General features: G+C 49.6%; 1 long non-coding RNA gene across 1 annotated transcript in view; it reads left to right on the forward strand.

Annotated features, from left to right (window-relative positions):
• The first annotated feature begins 1,987 nt into the window (after positions 1–1,987).
• The window catches only part of LOC112077996 (uncharacterized), a 13,654-nt gene continuing 6,228 nt past the window's right edge, over positions 1,988–9,413 (forward strand). Inside the window, exon 1 of the long non-coding RNA XR_002895563.2 lies at positions 1,988–2,074. This is a non-coding gene — a long non-coding RNA (uncharacterized lncRNA). The remainder of the gene's footprint in view (positions 2,075–9,413) is intronic.

Below are 9,413 nucleotides of genomic sequence, written 5' to 3' on the forward strand. Positions count from 1 at the left end.
ATTGAAGTGTTCTCATTAGAGGGGAGAGAGAGGGGGGAAAGAGAGCGAGGGGGAAGAGAAAAGAGAGCGAGGGGGAGAGAAAGAGAGCGAGGGGGAGAGAGAAGAGACGAGGGGGAGAGAGAAAGAGAGCGAGGGGGAAGAGAAGAGAGCGAGGGGGAAGAGAGAAAGAGAGCGAGGGGGAGAGAAGAAAGAGAGCGAGGGGAGAGAGAAAGAGAGCGAGGGGGAAGAGAAAGAGAGGAGGGGGAGAGAGAAAGAGAAGGCGAGGGGGAGAGAGAAAGAGAGCGAGGGGGAGAGAGAAAGAGAGCCTTTTTTTTTAAGGCTGTGAGCAGAGAGTGGGAGAGAGGAAGAGGAGTCGAGAGTAGCTATTGGAAGGCCAACGAGTTCGTTTATTGTTATGGTTGTCTGTTCTCCTCGAGGGTCCGTCAAGGTTTTTGGTGGAACAAAAACCTTACCCTCAGAACTATTTCTCATCATTTGTTGTTAATCTCCGTGTCGTAGATTAGATTTTATTGATTGTCGAGTGCCTTCAGAAAGTATTCACGCTCTCTGTAAGGTCCCTCATTTCGAACACTGGTTCGACCACAAATACCTCGGAAAGAAACCTTGAGAGACCCATTAGTAATAAATTGGCTGACGTTGAACGTCCCTTTGAGCACGGTGAAGTTATTAACTACACTTTGGATGGTGTATCAATACACCCAGATACAGGCGTCCTTCCTATAACTCAGTTCAATGTAAAGCATTTGGGGTTAAATATCTGTGATTGTATAAAACTGAGGATAGATCAACATTGTAGTTACTCCACAATACTAACCTAATTGACGGAGTGAAAAGGAAGCCTGTATAGAATAAATGTGGCAAACAAATTAACTTGGTCCTGAATCCAATACAACCCATCACTGAGTATCACTCGTCATATTTTCAAGCGTGGTGGTAGCTGCATCATGTTATGGGTATGCTTGTCATCGGAAAGGACTAGGGAGGACTAATAGAGCTAAGCAACAGAATAAAGCACAGGCTAAATCCTAGAGGAAAACCTGGTTGTCTGCTTTCCTACAGACACTGGGAGACATTCACATTTCAGCAGAACAAATAACCAAAAACACAAGACCAAATGTACACTAGAGTTTCTGACCAAGAAGATATAGAATGTTCCTAAGTAGGGTAGTTACCATAACCACCATGGGGCACTCTGTTCACAATGTTGACATCAGCAAACCGCTCGCCCACACGACGCCATGCACGCTGTGTACCATCTGCCCGGTACAGTTCAAACCGGGATTAATCCGTGAAGAGCACACTTCTCCAGCGTGCCAGTGGCCATCGAAGGTGAGCATTTGCCCTCTGAAGTCGGTTACGACGCCGAACTGCAGTCAGGTCAAGACCCTGGTGAGGAAGACGAGCACGCAGATGAGCTTCCCTGAGACGGTTTCTGACAGGATGTGCAAACCCACAGTGGATCCCGCAGGTGAAGAAGCCGGAGGTGAGGTCCTGGACTGGCGTGGTTACATGTATTCTGCAGTTGTGAGGCCGGTTGGGCGTACTACCAAATTCTCTAAAACGACATTGGAGGCGGCTTATGGTAGAGAAATGGACGTTCAATTCTCTGGCAACAGCTCTGGTGGACATTCCTGCAGTCAGCATGCCCATTGAACACTCCCTCACCATCTGTAGCATTGTGTTGTGTGACTGCACATTTTAAAGTGGCCTTTTATTGTCCCCCAGCACAAGGTGCACCTGTGTAGTGATCATGCTGTTTAATCAGCTTCTTGATATGCTACACCTGTCAGGTAGATGGATTATCTTGGCAAAGGAGAAATGCTCACTAACAGGGATGTAAACACATTTGTGCACAACATCTTAAGAGGAATACGCTTTTTGTGTATATGGAACATTTTCTGGTATCTTTTTATTTAAGCTCATAAAACACTTTACATGTTGAGTTTATACTTTGGGTATGTGTGTGTGCGTAAGTAAATAGTGTTTCTCTCTCTCTCTCTCCCAGGTACCAGTGGCCCAGGAGTTGGTAGACTTTTCTCCAGTGTACCGATGCCTCCACATCTATACCGTTCTGGTGAGTTCTACCCATTCCCCTCTCTTTCTCCTATCCTCTCCTCCTTTACTTTGAGACATTCTCAATTCGGATTTTGCTAATTCCTCCGTCCTCTCCTTGCCTGCATTTTTTTGGGGGGAAAAAGGTTGAAGGTAATCGAGGAGAGGCATATCGAAGTAGCATATCATTTTTAAATATGTCCATGCTTTTTGTCACAGAAAACGAAAGCTGATTCAAAAAGGGTGTGTGGCAGAACTCTTCCACAAAAGACTCGGGTAGAATACACATGACTATCCTCGATGAAACGTGGCTATCGAGGAGGGGAGGAGCCTCTTCTGTTCGCCTACTAACTAATTGACATATCCTTGACCACTGTTCAGGTCATGGAGAAGAGAGGAAGGAGGAGTTGAGGGGAGGACGGTCTTTTGCACCAATGAGAATCTCCTCCATTCATCTCTCAATTTTTTTTTTTTATATATCTGATGAACCAAACATTTTCTTCATTTAATTTTAAATATTCATATCATATCCACAGTGATTTTTCTGCATGCGTTCCCCAAATTGGACTGAATTAATTGACACCTTAGTAGTTTAATTGACCGCACCCCTTCAAGCACACCCCCTCCACAGGATTGGCCCCCACCAGCAACACAACATTATTAGTAGCAGCAGAGGGTTTTGGTTGAAGCCTGGTGTACTTGTTACAGCCTAAGGGAGGTGCTGTTTGATACCGCAGGCCTTTACTGTCTGTGTGTGTGTGAACTTGTTCAGATTAAAGGAGAAACCGTAGTTTACAATGAGTTATAGAAGGGCTTCCTGTCTGTTTAGTTGATCCGGTCTGAACCACGGACTATAATAATAAACAGCACATAGCATCTTTTAGTCGACTGTACTACAGAGACATGCTACTGTTTACTATAGGACTGGGAGGGAGGAGGGGAAATGAATGGAGGGGAGGAATGGAGAGGGGAGGAATGGAGGAATGAAGGGAGGGGAATGGGGGATGAGGGAGGGAGGAATGGAGAGGGGGAGGGAGGAAGAGAGGGGAGGGAGAAGAGAGGGAGGGAGGAAGGAAGGGAGGAATGGAGGGGAAGGAATGGAGGAAAATGGAGGAATGGAGAGGGAGGAGGAAGGAAGGGAGAGGGAGAATGAAAGCGGGAATGGAGGGAAGAATGGGAGGAAGCGGACAGGAGAGGAGGGAGGATGAGAGAGGGAGGAGATGAGAGGGAGGGAGGAATGGAGAGGAGAGGGAGGATGAGACGGGAGGAGGGAGGATGGAGAAAGGAGATGGGAGGATGAGAGGAGGGAAAATGGGGAGGGGGAAGATGAAATGGGGGAGGAGGATGGGAATGGATGGAGGTCAGGAATGCAGTACTGGGCCACGACTAGGTCAGGACGAAGGCAGGTGTCTGGTGACTGGGCCTACGACTACGTCAGGGACGAAGCAGGTGTCTGGTTGACTGGCCACGACGTCAGGGACGATGCAGGGCTCGTGACTGGGCCACACTACGTCCAGGACGAAGCAGGTGTCTGTGGTGACTGGCCACGACTACGTCAGGGACGAAGCAGGTGTCTGGTTGACTGGGCCACGACTAGGTCAGGGACGATGCAGGGTCTCGGTTGACTGGCCACGACTACGTCAGGGACGAAGCAGGTGTCTGGGTTGACTGGGCACGACTACGTCAGGACAAAGCAGGTGTCTTGTTGACTGGGCCACGACTACGTCAGGGACGAAGCAGGGTGTCTGGTTGACTGGCCACGACTAGGTCAGGACGATGCAGGGGTCTGCGTTGACTGGCCACGACTAGGTCAGGGACGAAGCAGGGTCTGGTTGACTGGCCACGACTAGGTCAGGACAAACAAAGCATGTTACTGGCCACGCACTAGGTCAGGGATGAAGCAGGTGTCTGGGTTGACTGGCCACGACTACGTCAGGACGAAGCAGTGTCTGGGTTGACTGGACCACGACTAGGTCAGGGACGAAGCAGGGACTGGGCCACGACTAGGTCACGGACGAAGCAGGTGACTGGGTCACGACTAGGTCAGGGACGAAGCAGGTGTCTGGTTGACTGGGCCACGACTAGGTCAGGGACGATGCAGGTGTCTGGGTTGACTGGGCCACGACTAGGTCAGGAACGAAACTGGTGACTGGGTCACGACTAGGTTCAGGGACGAAGCAGGTGTCTGGGTTGACTGGGTCACGAATAGGTCAGGGACGAAGCAGGTGTCTCGGTTGACTGGGCCTCGACTAGGTCAGGGACGAAGCAGGTGTCTGGGTTGACTGGGCCACGACTAGGTCAGGGACGAAACTGGTGACTGGGTCACGACTAGGTTCAGGGACGAAGCAGTGGTCTGGTTTTGTGTGTGTGTGTTTGTAGGGGTTGTGACCGGGGCAGTGCGGTCAGAGGAGAGGAGGCATGGGGTCTGGCAAGGTGTCTGTTTGGAGTCAGTGCCGGTGTGTGTTTGTGTGTGTAGACAGGGTGTCTGGGTTAAGAGAGCTCTGGGGACAGAATCATCGAGGGAACGGAAGAGCATGAACTTCGTGAGGAAGGACAGAGAGCTAGGGAGGAGGAGGAGGGATGATACAGAGGTTATAGCAAGGCTAAGTTGAGAGACAGACGGGGCAAGGAAGGAAAGGGGGAGAGACGGAGGGAGGGAAGATAGGGGAGGTCACAGCAAGGACGAGAGCGACTGAGCGTCGAAGATAGGGCTAGGAGGCGAGAGTGCAGGGGGCTAGGGGGAGAGAGTGCGCGCACAGAAGGGTTAAAGTGAGGGCGAGAGTGAGGTGGAGGACAGGGAAGGGGGATGGCTGACCGATGGAGGAAGTTTGGTAGCTAGATAGGGAAAGAAAAGAGTGAAAGAAAGACCGGGAAAGAGAGTAAGGAATGAGAGAGGGAGATGTGGAGGAGGAGAGGAGATGTAGAGAGAGTTGTCAAGAGGAGACTGAGTGCATGAGACTGAGGAGTGTTGGAGAGTTGAAAAAGTGGAGGGGTTGTCCCTGGGGTTGGAAAAGTGGAGGGGTTGGAAAAGTGGAGGGGTGGCCCCTGGGGTTGAAAATGTGGAGGGGTGGCCCCTGGGGTTGGAAAATGTGGAGGGGTGGCCCCTGGGGTTGGAAAAGTGGAGGGGTTGTCCCTGGGGTTGGAAAAGTGGAGGGGTTGCCCCTGGGGTTGAAAAAGTGGAGGGGTTGCCCCTGGGGTTGAAAAAGTGGAGGGGTTGCCCCTGGGGTTGGAAAAGTGGAGGGGTTGCCCCTGGGGTTGAAAAGTGCATGAGAGAGTGGAGGAGACGGAGGGATGGAGGAGAGAAAGTGAATGGAAGGAAAGAGGGGGGGGGTGGTGGTGAAATGTGTGACCTCCTCAACCTCAGCTTCACTTTCTTTTCCCCCTCCCGTTCCCTCGTTTGTTTTGGTTCCTGCCAGCGTTCATGTTTGTTTAGTTATGTTGTTCTTTACCATTTTTATTCTCCTTCTCCTGTTTTTGTCCTTTGTTTCAGCCTTCATATACACACACACACACACACACACACACACACACACACACACACACACACACACACACACACACATTCACAACCACCATGTTTTTTATTGGGCTGAGGTCGGAGGGAGAAGAGAGACCCACAGTGGCGCCAACGGACCACCTGGGGAGCCGCGGTTGCGCACAAAGTGGAGGGTTGTCCTGAGCATAGAGATCGGACTAGAGAGAAAGAAAGAGCATGTCCCTCCAAATCAAAGGTTTGTTGTCGCATACACAGATTTACAGATGTTATCACAGTGTACAGGAAAAGTGGAAGGGGGCGGAAATGTTATTGTTGTCCCCTAGATCCCAACACAGCGCAGGTCCTCATAACTGAGGAAAAACAACCATACACCCACTTCTTGACATTTTTTTTAAATAAGTTATATAGGCAATGCCATCATGGACTAAAATACTGTATCGGTTATCAGATATAAATGTGGAGGGTTGGGTGGAACCGTAATGTAAACCATTTTATGCTCAAACCGTGACAGGGTTCACCACATGAGCGAGATTTGAAACCGTGGAGGGGTTGGACCTATATACAATCGGGAGGTAGCAGTTCAGGGTGCAGGGTAGAGTACCACGTGGTAGCCGGCTAGAAAAGTGAATACAGGTTCAGGCGCAGGGTACTGGGCCGGAGGCCGGCTAGTGGCCGACTTAATAGGGGTAGATGTCATGATAGGATGGTTGGCAAGGCCTACGTCCACATTTCCAGGCTGGTATCACGCTTAAACCCCGGCCATCCTACACATCGTAAGCTTGATTGCCCTCAAAATCTCACATCACACAATTATCAAGAACCTACCAGGTTACAACTCCAAATTCCATAAACACGGGCACCCTCCACATAGATATCATCCGAACCCAAGCCTGCCCTCCAAATACACCTCTGCTGTCTCAACCCAGGATCTCAGCGATCACTGCCCTCATTCTGCGTTCGTAATGGCGTCTGCGGTCAAATGACCTCCCCTCATCAACTGTCAAAGCTTCCTAAAACCACTTCAGCGACGCATTGCCTTTCTATCGACCTGGCCCGGGTATCCTGGAAGGGATATTGATCTCATTCCCATCAGCTAGTAGGAATGCCTGGTTATTCTTTGAAAGTGCTCTCCTCACCATCTAAATAAGCATGCCTTCAAAAAAAATTGACCCCAAGGCAACATATAGCCCCTGGTTCAACTCAGAACCTGACTGCCCTGACCAGCACCAACATCCGGTTGGCGTACTGCAATTAGCATCGAATAGCCCCGGAATATTGCAACTTTTCAGGAGAAGTGTAGAACCAATACACCACCAGGCCAGTTAGGAAAGCAAAGGCTAGCTTTTCAAACAGATATTGCTCCAGGTGTAACACCCAAACCCCAAAAGTTCTGGACACTGTAAAGTCCATGGCGCAATCAGCAAGGCGCCTCTCCCACTGCCCACTGCCTGAGGCTAGGAAACACTGTCACCACCGATAAATCCACAATAATTGAGAATCACTTCAATAAGCATTTTTCTTGGCTGGCCATGCTCTTTCAAACCTGTGCCGGGGCCACACTCTCTGGAACAACCGAGTCCTACATGGGATAGGAGGGCGCGTTCAGCACCCGCTCACATAGCCGGCGTATTGGTGCCAAAACAGCTCGCCCATGAGTCATGCACGTGGGCAAGCATGTAGACAAGAGCATCTTCGCCCTTCGACAGAGAGGACGCTGAAGAATATCGAGGGAATAGGAACTTGCAACAGAACAATGTCACGCTATGCGTGCGCGACGCTGCTGGAGGCGGTGAACACACACTGGCATTAGCTCATTGACCTCTCGTCGCACAGCGCGCCTTCTCAGACTTTAGGCATATCTACTGTTGCGATCAACTACTAAATATCCCTAGGTGTCTGCGTCTCCCTGTGACTGCCAAATACGCTTCTTAGACTTTCCAGACTCAATTATTGTAGTTAGCCCACTAGCCAGCAGTTCCAAAATCAAATCGATGTAATTCTTCCGTGTCTCCTATATCACGAACAAGCATCCTGTCACTCATTGCTTGACTGTCAAAGCTCTCATTTTACAGGTTAAAATCTGACTATCTACTGACCTCTTGACCTTCCGGGCATGGGTCATTACAAACTACGTGTCCTCAAACACTCTATCTCTCTGCTACGGCTCTAACTAGAGTGCCATCTGTTTGTGTCATCGCTAAAAGCTCCTCCGCCTTCATTAATTACATACAACACCGACACACCACCCTACACACACCAACACACGCACCCCTGTATACGCACTATACGAGCATCGGGTGAGCCTCAGCCATCTCAACACACGTCACCCATGCCAAAACACCACCTCGCGACTCCAGGTCATCTATACGTTTTTTGCTAAGGTAACACACACACCGAGCCCACACACCACCACAGCAGAGAGAGAACAAAAGCTGGGTTAATCTCAGCCTCAACTGGTCACCGATAGCAGCCAACCACTCCGTAAGCAACGCCTCCAGCAGGTAAATTTCACTGGTCACTCTCCCCCACTCCCCAAAGCCAATTCCTCTTCGGCCACCTTTCCTCAGTTCTTTGGCTCGTCCTGCCAATGACTGGAAACAACTGCCAAAAATCCTGGAAGCTGGAGAATCCTAATCTCCCCTCACTAGCTTAAGCCCCAGCTGTCAAGCAGCAGCTCACAGATCACTCCGCGCCTTGTACATAGGCGATCCTGTAAATCGCCCATCCAACAACCTGCATGTCCTCATACCTGTTATTTTATTTCGCTCTTTGCACCCCAGATCTGCTACTTGACACTCATCTTCTGCAGCCTATCACTTTCAGTGTTTAATTGCTATATTGTAATTATTTCGCACTTGGCCTATTATTGCCTTTACCTCCCTTATCCTACCCTCATTGCACACACTGTATATAGACTTTCCCCCTATTGTATTATTGACTATGTTGTTTATTCGCATGCTGAGACTCGTGTGTTTGTGTCGCACTGCTTTGCTTTATTTTTGGCCGGCGGTGCACAGTTGTAAATGAGAACTTGTTCTCAACTAGCTACCTGGTTAAACTCAAAGGTGGAAAGTATATATATATATATATATTTTAATCACCTTAGGTCACGATTGGGAGTCCCATAGGGCAGCGCACAATTGGCCAGGCGTCAACCGGGTTGGCCATCATTGCTAAATAAGAATCTCAGTTCTCAACTGATTTTGCCTATTAAATAAAGGTTATAATATACTAGAAGATTGTACTGGCAACTTCTAAAATGACAGTCCAAATGTTTTACCTGGGGCAGTGGGATTCTTTTCTCCTTGGCTCTCATCCTTCTCAGAGTCTGACCTGTTGCCAAGCATATACGGACATGTTGGAAACTCACACTTCAAAAACAAGCACTTTGTATATTTGGTCAACCGCTAATTAAATGTCTTTAATAATCAGCATCGGTCATGAGGCCTTTCTCTTTTGCGGGGGCCCTAGTTACCTTACATCCCTCCTTTATCCCCTCGCCGCCCCCTCGCACTGTCTGTTCGCGCCGCGCCGCCCCGCTCCCCGCCTTCGACCCCACATGGACGAAACTGTTAGGCCGGTCAGTCCTAAGTGGATGGGTGATAGAACAGAAGAGCTGCCCCCACACACACAATGAACTGAACTCTATACACACACACACACACCACACCCACACACACACCACACACACACACACACACACACACACACACACACACAATGAACTGAACTCTTATATAGCAACACACACACACACACACACACACACACCACACACACACACACACACACACCCACACACACACACACACACACACACACACCACACATGAACTGAACTCTATATACACACACACACAACCAC

Source organism: Salvelinus sp. IW2-2015, unplaced genomic scaffold (genome assembly GCF_002910315.2).
Source record: "Salvelinus sp. IW2-2015 unplaced genomic scaffold, ASM291031v2 Un_scaffold5133, whole genome shotgun sequence".
Lineage (NCBI taxonomy): Eukaryota > Metazoa > Chordata > Actinopteri > Salmoniformes > Salmonidae > Salvelinus > Salvelinus sp. IW2-2015.